We start from the raw sequence: 12,314 nt of genomic DNA, 5'->3' as shown, positions 1-12,314 counted from the left end.
CCAATGCGTGAGATCTTGACAGAGAAGGGTGTCATAGGAACTGAATCTTGAAAGATGGCCAGAGTTTTATGGAGGGGGCAGAGAGCATCTTTTGCTATAGATGTTAGCACATATTAATAATATGACGTGGGTTTCTTTTTTTTTTTTTTTGGTTTTGTTTTCTTTGTTTTACTAAGATCTGCAAGGATAGCAAGGGGCCAGTGGTGGTTTACTTGGTATGAAGGAAATGTTAATTGTTAATTTCTACCAAGTTTCTTTTTAAAATAAAATAGGTTGGATTTTCATACAAAGTTCTTAAAGTTGCTTTGTAATACTTAGATGACAATATGTACAGATTTACAGAATGCCTCTGTGTCTTTTTGTAACGTATTTAACAAAATCAAGAAAAATGTTTACATTAACCACCACATGGGTGGACTTTGTCATCCTAAACCTGATGATGAGAATCCCCAGGGGAGCATTTAGTGACACATGAGCCTGGTCCCCAATTCAGAAAAACTGGTACTCTGGGGGCAAGCTCAGTCTTTGTGTCCAGGAATCACAAAAGTTTAAGACTTAGGGGGAGAGAAACATTATAAACTTTGTGTTATTGGCGTGGACACTACAATTGTGTCTGTAATACTAATTCGTACTCAAAGGTAATACTAAATATAGTAAGGAAACGCGAATTAGTTGAAACTCAGTAGGAAGTACAGTGATGCACAGCTTAACAATGGGGATAGTTTCTGAGAAATAAAATAAAATGCTACTGTTTCTGAGAAATCAGAGGCTATTTGCACAAACCTCGATGGTATAGCCTACTACGCACCTAGGCTATGTGGTATGGTCACCGACATATATGTGGTTTTCATTGACTGAAATGTTATTATGCAGCACATGACTGTGTCAGCAAATCTTTAACTTGTATTTATCTGATGCTTTACTTATACCAAAAAGGAGCTATGAGAGATAGTGATTTGAAAATAACAGTATAACGATGTTTAGCTTCCTAAAGTTCTATTGCTACTGCTAGATACTCAGGTATCCATATGTCTTTTTGTCTCCATTATATAGTTTTCTTCAAAAAGGACCCAATCTCCTTGTCCCTTTTTTCCCCCTCTCCCTACTATATAATAGGTCAAATCTTGGAAGATGAATTTCCCTGGAGGGAGCTTTCAATGGACTTCAGTTATTTAATGTAAAACATTTATGGGTTATGATAGAAAGGCAAAACGACACTAGGGGGTAAAAATTGGTAATTTCAGAAAAAAAACATGAAGAAAATAAAACTTTGGTTCTGAGTAGGAGTCTGACTGGTCAGGTGAGGTTATCACAAGATGACGTGTTCTGTGCACACACGTACCTCTTTTCTAGACTTGATGTTTAGCATACTTCACAGGCTGGCCCTGGCAGGGTTGATTTTTACACAGGTTTGCCTACAGCCTGGGCACAGCAAAATCTTCCTCTTCCTTTGATGCTACTGTGGCCCCATACCTTCTTGTCTGGGCCTTGGCAATTGTTACACTGAGTCCTAAATAAAGGGGGAAACAGACAGTTAGATTTTTTTATTATAAAATTTCAGTTGGACCACAAACAGAGGATACCACCTACACCTATCACTCAGACTCAACACTTCAGATGATTGTATACATGCTTCATCTGTCCTTTCTCTTTTGTCTCTGCTGAAGCATTTTTAAGCAAATCTCCAATATCATGTGCTTTACTTTGACACACTTCATTATTTATAAGATGTTATTCCTTTATAACTAGCATCATGCTTATCAAACTTAACAGGAATTCCTCAGTATTACTGAACACCCACCACAACCAAATTTCTCAGCTTGCCTCAAAAATGCTTCTTTTTATAGTTTATTTGAATCAGGATCCTCGTTTATGAAAAAGGACATTTTAAAGACATTCTTCAAGAACACTTTCTGATATAGTTAGAACAAGACAGGATTAAAAAAAAAAAAAAACCCAAAAAACAGAACCTCATGGGATTTCTTAAGTATTTTGTGGAAAGAACTAATACTTTCTCTCAATTTTCTGTCCTTAAGGAGCACTGTGATCTATCCCCTGAGAATGAGCGATCCGATGCACTTTTTAAACAATGTAAACCACAGTTTCTGGTGTAACGAGAGATTACTTGTCACATTGCATTCCATGTCAGTGCAGATGCAATGATTTCATTTTCTAAAGTTAGCCCTGCAATTACCGTTTTGATTGCTCTTAGAAAAATGCACACAAAGAATACAGTGACTCAGCGATGGGTGTTGCCAGTGGCTTGTAGTTTTTAGCTTTCCAGATATGATGGAATTGCATAAAGAACGTACAACTTGGTGTTGCATTGCTTTGCTTCTTGTGCCTTTCTTTACACACAGAGCCACCAGCACCAAGTGCAACCAGCCCCCTTTACTTCATCTTAGTTTATTTTATTTATTTTAGGTACAGGTGACAAGGATATTCCCTTTTATTATTAAAGTTTTCTCCAGTGTATTTCAGTAATGGAAGAATTTTATTTGATTTGATGCCACTCTTGGTCATGGTTTGAGTGCTCCACACTACCTTTCCTTTTACCTCAAAGAGAGCTTTTTATATGTAGTTGCACATTCATCATAAAGAACAGGCTGAATCTGCTCCCAAATCTTCTTAGGATTCAGCTCCTTGTCAGGCTGTCTAGGGAAAGCATCAAATGTATGTCTGTCTCTAGGAACACACCCTCTAGGAGAACAAGACTTCAACTGTCACTGAAGAACTGGTACATGTCACCATTGCTTGGGATAGTATTCCCCTCATGTTTGTATGTTTCAGGTTACAAAGTAAAAATGCCATCCAATTTTGCAAACGTGATTCAGCAGGCCACTGACAACTGTTCCTGGGGCTGTTTCTCCAAAATCTACTATTTCTACATACAAAGAATCTGCATCAGGATGTTTTCGGGCAGTAATGATGCAACCACAGTTTAGAAGATCCAGACAAGAAACATCTATTGGCTTACATTCGGCACTTCTATCTACTAATAGCTGTTTTTTCTTCTCTCCTTTCTTTTCAATTTTCTCCTTCACCTTCTATTCTTTTCTTCTCTTCCTCCTTTTATCTGTTTTTTCACACTAGAAAATATGGTTGTTATGAATGTAGACTGTGTCACATCTTCAGAAACCATAGAATTAACTTGCAAATGGAGTACCAGATGAGAATGGTGTGTGTTTCACTCTATTTTGAATTTCTACCTGAATTTGCTCTTGCTTCAGTTCTTCAATTTCTTTCTTCAGTTTAGTATTTTCAACTCAGTTTCTTCTCTTGAAGTTGCCTGCAAAATTGCTTTCTCCTTAAAAAGAGCAACTTGCTGCTTAAGATATCCCATGATTTGATCTGCCTCTGCATCCTTCTGTTCCAGTCTCATCAGAACGACATGATTGGTTGCCATTCTTGCCAAGAACCGGTAGAAAATTAGGAAGGGATGGACAGAGGTTTCCAGGTAGCCACAGCCAGTTGCAAGCAGGACAATCTTATTTTTTTAAACATTAACAAGAGTCTGGGAAACACAGTAAGCAGGTGAATTGTAAAACTCCATAGCAAGAGCTGCATCTTAAGGAGTAAGCTATCAGTTCCCTTGTGATCACAAAGATTTATAAGGCTATACTTAAAGAAAATAATCCAGTGACTCCAAAGAGGATTAATTTAAACAGAAATTAATGCTATGGAGCACCTCAGTCTCTGGGGAGTAAATGAATATTTTTATTGCAAATATGTGAAAGGACACTCTGAATCGAATAAGACATGACACCAGCCTTCGAGGCATACCTGTCTTCTGAGGGAGGATGAAGGTGGGGCATGGGGAAGTTTAATGATTTGGAGGAGAGGAAGCTGGAATCGGGGAGGCCACCTAGAAGTTCTTGCTGTAATCCAGCCACAAGTTCATTAGCAGCTGGGCTAGGGTCATGGCATTGGGTGCCAAGAGGAGATGCTAGAAAGGTTTAGAGATATCCTTTCAACTTGGTGACCTACTGGGTCTGGGAAATGAAAGAAGGTGGTGATCAAGAGTTTGTGCTGCAGTGTACAAGTAGATGCTTATTATGCTTCTGAAAAGAGACATGAAAGGGAGGTTGATTTTTATTCCAGTATCTTAACTTTGAAATCTTAGTTAGCCAAGGGCGAAAGATTCAGTAAACATGTAGGATATGTGGCTAGGACACAGAATAGAAATCGGAACTATTGATTTGGAAGATGAGTAAAACCATTTGTTCATTTATAAAAACTACATTAACCTTCATGTACCGGAAACTGTATTAAGGTGACAGTGATAAAAATTTAAGTGTGTCTACTCTTAGGAGTTCATCATTTATGGGAACAAAGATGAATGAGTGGGTTCTCAGAGGATGGACCATATAGGGACTATGTATGTTATTAAATATTTATGGCTATGAATAGTAAGGCCTAAATTTGATTGGCTTGATGTTTTCTTTTATAACTTCCTCTCCTTTGCTTTCCTTTCCTATTCTTTTCATTTGCTTTCATCTTAATTTTAGAACTAACACAAGAATGTTCAAAGACATTTTGCTGAAGCTGTTGAGTTTGAGAGGCAGGATGGAATAAGAACTTGTATTTGGTCTATATGCCTGTGGTCCAGTCATTCCTGGGCTAAGGCTACAACCTATACTAGCTGTGGGTTGGTGTATGGGGTGACCACCTCTACTCCTTCCCCTCTCCCCTCTGTTCTCTGCCAATTTAAGCCACCATTGCAGCTGCTGGGCCAATTGTGTTACTGGCATGGTGTGGGGCACCAAACCTATTCTATTCCATCACCTTTCTCCTCTTTTCTACTTGTGCCAGAAGTAGAGGAAGCTAGTCACTGCCTCCAAAAGATTACTTATAACCTCAGCAGATTGATGTGTCTCCTGCTACAAGGTTACTTTTTTTCCTTCTCCATTTGTGGAGAGAAATATACACACTCTCTCACACACACACACTCTCACACACACACACACACACACACACACACACACACACACACACACACACACACACACACACACACACACACACACTCACCACTCACCAAAACTTTAGTCTTTAACATTCCCTGTATTAGTAAACATTGTTTTTATATTCATTCATGGTTGATCTTGAATTTTCAATGAAGTTTTCATCTTGATTTATTTCATCTTGATTTTTTAAAATGTTATTTTTTTCCTCACCCTTGTAACACCTAACACTTATATTCCTCTTATCCTGAAAGAGCTTTTGCAAACATAAGTTTAATCTTTAAAAAAAAAAGATTGACAGCCTACTTTGTGAAATTTTCAAAGTACCTGACATGCATAGTGTTTTCAATAATCAGTAATAAACATTACAACTTTTTGTTTAAAGTTAGTAGCATAATAAGACCATTTAGTTATACCACAAGAAAGGAACACTCCTAATGGATTTCATCTGTTTACCCTTATAACTTCCTGAGTCAAGTTTTCTGCACCGTGTAATGGTGATCCATTAGTGATGCAAGATCTTCGGGATCTTTTAAGTACCCTCTTTATAGCCTTTTTTTGAAGGAAGATGAATCTGGTGGTAGGTTCAAGCCTATAACACCATAGCTTACAAATAGACTGGTTCAAGTTATGTTTGTTCCAGTTTGGAAATGTAACTTAGACACGTATTCTGTGAGATATAAGAATAATTTAACAGTGGAATTGGTTGAGCCTGAAAGAAGTCAGTCAGTGGTAAACTCTGTTTCTCTCCCTGGTCGTATAGAATGGTCATCTTGATCCTGAAAGAATATTAACACAGGAGTATAATAATCAGAAGCAATATACTTGCCAATTTTTCAGGGACCTTGAACACCATACAGTGATTTCAATGAATGTTGGATATATTTGATAAAAGCATATACTATTGTAATACTATACCTTCAGAAAGAGGCAAACTGAATCATTGATAGAAATGTAAAAAAGAACCATTTCATAACAAGGAATGGCTTTTCTTTTTATAATTGGGCTTCCTCAGTTCTTTCTGACTTGCTTCAATTAGCTGGATTAGGAGCCCTTCCTCTGACCCATAAGATTTTATATATACCTTTATCATAGCATTTACCATATCATATTGGTTTTATTTTCATATGTATCCTAAATTGGTAGGGCATATTTAAGCCAGTAGAGGAATGGTTAGACTGTGGGTTCCACTCTCAGTCAATTTCCCAGTAGTTTCTGGACATGCTATGTGGTCACCATACGACATCCATCATGGCTTTCCTCCCTTGCTTAGACAGCCATCAGTCAATTCTGTGCTTCATGAAGTCATTTGGGGGAGCCTCACTATGGTCACTTTTATGACAGTACAGGTATTTGGCAGGCAGGACCAAAGACTCTGGCTTCTGAAGCTTTTCAATTTGCTAACATCAGGGCCATGCTGGCTTCCATGCAGAGATGGAGACCCTGGCACACTCCCAAACTCTAAGCTGGACTTTGGTTATACAAATGAATACTGCTTGGTTCTCTCTAACAGAATGTGTCCTCTACCAGATCATCCAGCTATGATTCCTTACTCTTCTAACTTCTGGAATTGAAATCCAGTTTGAAGGGCTGGTTAAGATCACATGCCTAGCTGTCTTGCCTTCTTACCTGTCCCAGGACCCTGTCTTGCAAAACTCCTCCCTCCATCCCCGGTTACCAACCGAAACTGACATGGAGCTGAGAAAAGGTGAGAGGGGTCATTTCTGGTTTAAAAAAAAAAAGTGTTTTGAACTCCAGCTAGTAGAATTTAGGTAACCCTTTAAATGCATGCTTGTGTTCCTTACTAGATTATGAACTCTACAAGGACAGGTACTGTCTTTGATCCCTGGCACTTAACACAATGTTAAAAGTATCAAAGTTAATTAGCAGAAGAATTATTACAATGTATTGGTCAGACAATCGTTTTCATGACTCATTTCAAGCTGGAATACCTCCCATCAGTACCCTCTACTCTCACCCATTAAAGAATATTAAATATGTAAATATACTTGTTGCTCAAGTTCTATTTCAGGATTCCTTTTAGTGGAAAAAATGTTTGGCATGTCTTCCATTTCTCTTGAGTCATTGTTTTTCTTGCAAACACTGTGATAAATGTTGTCTTGTAGATGCTTTGCAGTGAAGAGTTTTGTGGTAGGTAATGCTTCCTGAGCCTCCAAATTTGTGGCAACTTAAAAACGATGATGCTTGTGGGCTGTTTTTTCCTCTCTATTTTAGGTGTAGAATATTTGAGTGTAGAGTGTCTTAGCTGTCCTTAGCTATCTATTTTGTAGGCCCAAAGGAATTTTCTTTTAAAAATATTACTTTAAATATTGCCATGGTATGTAAATTGATTAGAGCTGCTTATTGTTTGCACTAACAGCAAATAGCATCTTATTTGTAATCCTCTCAACAATCCTTACAAGAGGGGCTGGCAAACTTTGTCTGTAAAGGGCCAGAGAGTAAATATTTTAGGTTTTGCAGCTCATAAGATCTCTGTAGTAACTCCTCAGTTCTGCTGTTGTACTGCAAAAGCAGTCACAGATGTTATGTAAAGGAATGAAAATAGTTGTGTTTTGATAACATTTTATTTAAAACAGCAACAATAAAAAGTGGTAGGCCGTAGTTTGCTGACCCCTGCTTTAGAGAATCTGTTAGGTGAAAAAAATTGGGACTCAGATGTTAAGAGACTTATCCAAGATCACTTTGCTCTTGTAAGTACCAACACCAGGATTTGAACTGATTCCACTATGCCATGATTTTTAAAAAATGTCAATAGTGAGATATTTGTATTTTCTCACTCAGTTATGAGCAGTTGCTATGGGCAGGGGAACATACAATGTGCTATGGCGGTGATACAAGCCTAGTTATAGGATCGTACAGTTTAGAGGATAAGGTAGTCAATAAATAGCATTCTTCCTACCTGCCCAAGTTATGAATGATAAGGCGTCAGGATCTTCAGATGACAGATTATTATTTTTGTTACCGGTAATGCTGATAAGAAAGAGTACAGCTTTGGAATACTGCAAAAATGAACTTCCTAATCCCATACCTTGATTCAGATGGGCTGGTCCAGCGAGGCACAGACAGTGCAGATGACTCCATGTGGAGACCTGCTTCTGCAACACTTTAGGAATGGCAAGCAAATTCCAAAGAAGAAATGATGGGGGAGGGTGTTAGTCTGCAATGCACAAATTCCTTGTCCCAGATTCCCATAACAGATCTCTCTTCCCCTTTTTTGGAAAAGAATTAGGGAGGAGGAGAATATTTTAGATGTGAATAGATGTCCCCCATGAGGAAAGAAATATCAGGAATGGGTAGTGAATGTCCTTCCTTCTCCTGCCTGACATACAGCAAGTGACACAAGGGGGAGAACAGTTAAGTTGCTTTGGAGTTTACAGTGAAGAGAGATTACTTTCAGGATTGGAGAAAAGGAAGTGTTTGACAGAGGAGAAGGCATCTGGACACATTCTTGAACAATTTTCACTTGGGTAAGTGAGATGACAGCAGCAAGATGAAGCAGAGAAAGTGATATTAGAAGCAGAGGACCATTTGGGGAGTCAAGGAAGTCAGTTGCTAGGACACAGAGCGAGGGTGACCAAATGTCCTGGTTCCTGAGACTTTCTGGGTTTCAGCACTGAAAATCTCTCATCATGGGAAACTCAGTCCTTAGCAATCTGGATGATTGGTCTCCTGCGTATCACCTAGGAAACTGGAACTCTGTTGCGTGGTGGAGAATATAGAATGGCTAATGTATGACAGGCCAAAGTCAGACTGGGCTCTTTGATATAGATCGTTACACAACCACTAGGCTGAAAATTAAAGGTGAAAGGTCAAAGGCTATAAAGAGACACTGGGAACCACTGAAGACTTTTGAGGTATATGAGGGTTACACTGAATTTTAGACTAGGTAAACGCATAGAAGAGAGCTTATGGACTGTTGGATATAAAACCAGATGAGAACATATTAAAGAGTGAAATAAAATATCAAAATGGATTCCGAAGGATGAAATCCTAAAAGAAAATAAATGTGATCTCTTTTTATTGTTCCTAATAGACTCTGAAAAGAATTGTTTAGAATTTGATCCCTCAAACTATATCTTTCCTGATATGTCCATTCTAAGGGGTAGTGTTGATTTAATTTAATGTAATGGGTAGTGTTGTTATAATTGAACTCCTATATATTTTTTTTTTAAATGCAAGCTCTCTACTCTTGTATTTTCCCAAATAAAAATGCCTTTGTAATGAAAGATCATTTCCAGTAAGTTCCTTGAAATTATTGAATGTTCAGGCATATCTGGTCATTCTACCAGATTGACAGTTCATTTGGCAAAGCCCACAGGGTAATAAAGTTTGTCTGGTAGTTTGTTGTTAGCTCTGAACTAATAAACTGGATGAACAAGATGTAAATGTTATCTGTTTAATCATTTAGGCGGTGTCTTTCATTTATTATTTGTCAATGAGTTAATCACGTGGATAAATTTCTCCACTGGGAATACAAAGAGGAAAACACAGTATGTTTGGACATGTTTGTCTTTTATGTAACAAACCTTATTATCTAAGAAATATCAGAGGTTGATATGATTTATTCAGAAGTTCTAGGAAATATAGAAGTGATGTAGAGATCTGGTTATTTGGAAAAACCAGAAACAGTTTCAAAAACTACTTTGTATTAATTATAATTTTAATTATTTTGAGATGGATTTGTATTGTTTCTCCTGCCTAAACTTGGATTGACTACATTGATTAACTTTTTATATTGAAATCTTTTCAGGCTTGTGGAGAAGTTAAATTGTGCAAAGAATTCCTGTATACCTTTTACTCAGATTCCTCAAATTTAATATTTTACCACACTTCACACTTGCTACATCATATCATCTGTTTATCTATTTTTCTAAAATTTTGCAAGTTGGAGACATGATTCTTTTTGCCTCAAATCTTCAGTGTGTGTATTTCCTAAAACGAAAGGCTTCTCATTTGTAACCACAGTGCATTTATTAAAGAAACTAAAACTGATATAATACTGTTATCTAGTCTATAGAACTTCCTAAAATTTTGCTGATTTTTGCACTAGTGTTTTTGTAATAAAAGAAAAATTGTTTCAGATCCAATCCGGGATCATACATTGCATTTAGTTGTCATGCTTCTTTATTCACCTTTAATGTGGGTCAGTTATTCAGCCATTCTTTGTCTTTTATGACCTTGACATTTGAAGAAAACTGGCCAAATATTCTGTACAGTACTCCTCAGTTTGAGATTGTCTTACGTTTCTTCACGATTAGATTGAAGTTCTTCATTTTTACCAAGGATACAATGGAAGCGATGTGTTCTTTTGCATCATAGCAGGAAGCACATGCTACTGACCTGTTCTGTTTCTAGTGATATTAACTTTGATTACCACATTAAGTTTTCTTTCTTTCTGTCTTTATCATTAGTATTATTGTTATTTATGTTCTGAGATGTTGCAGAGCAGTGGGAGGGAGAGGAGGAGAGGAGGAGGGGATGGGGGGACAGAGGTGGGAGTCCGGGGTGGTGGGGCTGGCCTGGTTGTGGAGGGCGGGGGGACATGGCTGAGACCCTCATCCCCCGCTCCCTGGCTTGGGAACTTGAGGGGCTTCTGTGGAGCCTCGGTCATCAGCAGGCTGGATGCAAACCTACATTGTTTTCTTGTCTGTAAACTTTGAAACAAATATCTTGTGGGAGATACATTGATACTATATAAAATCTTGTTTCTCATTGTACGTTTATTCAATAGTTTTAGCTAATGCCTGAAACTGTGGTAATTTCCAAGTGATCATCTTCTAATTCTTCATTTATTCTATATTCATTAACTGGAATTCTACTGCAAGGAGGAACTTTCCCTTCTCCCTATTTATTTATAGCAGTTATTTTCTTCTATGGATTATAGTCTCTTCCTGTCACTGTTTATTCTGTTGCTCAAATTGCCCAAGATTGGATATGGGACACTGGGTGCTCCTTTAAACTTCTTTTTGACATATTCCCATCATTCTTGGAACACTTTTTTGCTTTCTGGCACAACATATCCTCGGTGGCTTTTGTGTTTTCCCTGCCCTAGCCTTTGCATAGGAGCATTTCCATAGCCTTGGAGTATTTCTCCAAGGACCTCCTCATAGTGGAGAAATGGTATTTAGAAAACAATCTGGATGCTAGGTATGCTCATTGCTATTAAGGTATCATTACTTTTAGGTCTTCTCAGCAAACAAAGCTAGAAAGTGTGTGTGTGAACACACATATATACACATAGGTTTGTTTCTGTTTTGGTTCCATTTTGAATTCCCTTTTCCTCATTTTTGTTTTGATTTATTTGTTGAGTATGTCAAATATTAACATGACTCTGAAGACTGGAACACTATGAAAAGGGATGTGCATACTTCTTTTACTCTGTCCTTTCCACCCTATTCCCCTGTCTCTTCCATTCTACTTCCACCAGCCTACTATAGGTAATCAGTCTCATAGTTTCTGGTTTATTCATCTTATGTATCTTTTTGCACAAATGAGTGGATAGGCATATATTTTTATTTCTCTTTTGGTTCAAAGGTGACACATATTAGATATTTGTTTGCACTTTGCTTTTTTACTTAACAGTGTATCTTGGAAATAATTCCACATCAATTTAGATCTCTTCCTCTTTTTTTTTTTTTTTTTTTTTTTAACATTCTGTTGGCTTCATTGTGCTCTGGTGCATGTATATACCATAATTTATCGAATTACTCTCCTGTATATGGGCATTTAGGTTGCTTTCGTTATTTTGTAGGCACAAACTGCAAAAAATTTTGTGAAAATTTTGATATTTTGTGCAAATATTTTCAGATTAATACAATTTTTATTTTATGGAAGCAACTCAATCCAACTTTTTTCAAGTTATCTTTGGAGAGAATTTTGGAGTTATATATGTGTTAACTTGTTTTTCTTCCTTCAGAAGTATTCTCAGTGTATAAAATTGTTAAATTCTCCTACTTTTAAACACAAAAACACACCATACAGGGACTATACACCACGAAATTTCAGTGATTTAATTCATGTTTAATGTGTGGTCAAAAGAGCCCTTATGCTTCCTGACTTTTTATTATCTTAGGTAATCTGAGGAGCTTCTAAGGAGAGGTTCTAAAAGAATTTGGGTAACTGGTTTTGTAGCCGTAATTGAGACACAACTCTACATAACTCCTTCCATCCACCACTTCCTCCTCCCTGTACAAGATATAGGCCTTAAAGATCACAAGCATGGCAGTGTGCTTTTCCAAATTAATAATTGTGCTTTTATTAGTAGTAGTCTTAAAGACAATATATTTTCTAAACACTTAGTTATTTAATATCTATTACCTGTGACCATAA

General features: G+C 37.3%; 1 protein-coding gene and 1 pseudogene across 3 annotated transcripts in view; one reads left to right on the top strand and one right to left on the bottom strand.

Moving 5' to 3' along the window:
* The window catches only part of RSPO2 (R-spondin 2), a 150,934-nt gene that overhangs the window by 37,892 nt on the left and 100,728 nt on the right, over positions 1-12,314 (top strand). The window lies entirely within an intron of this gene.
* Positions 2,416-3,430, bottom strand: LOC134364147 (aminoacyl tRNA synthase complex-interacting multifunctional protein 1-like; annotated as a pseudogene).

The sequence above is a fragment of the Cynocephalus volans genome, chromosome 15, assembly GCF_027409185.1.
Source record: "Cynocephalus volans isolate mCynVol1 chromosome 15, mCynVol1.pri, whole genome shotgun sequence".
Lineage (NCBI taxonomy): Eukaryota > Metazoa > Chordata > Mammalia > Dermoptera > Cynocephalidae > Cynocephalus > Cynocephalus volans.
The sequence above is the reverse complement of the archived record's forward strand: the minus strand, read 5'-3'. Positions and strand labels throughout refer to the sequence as shown.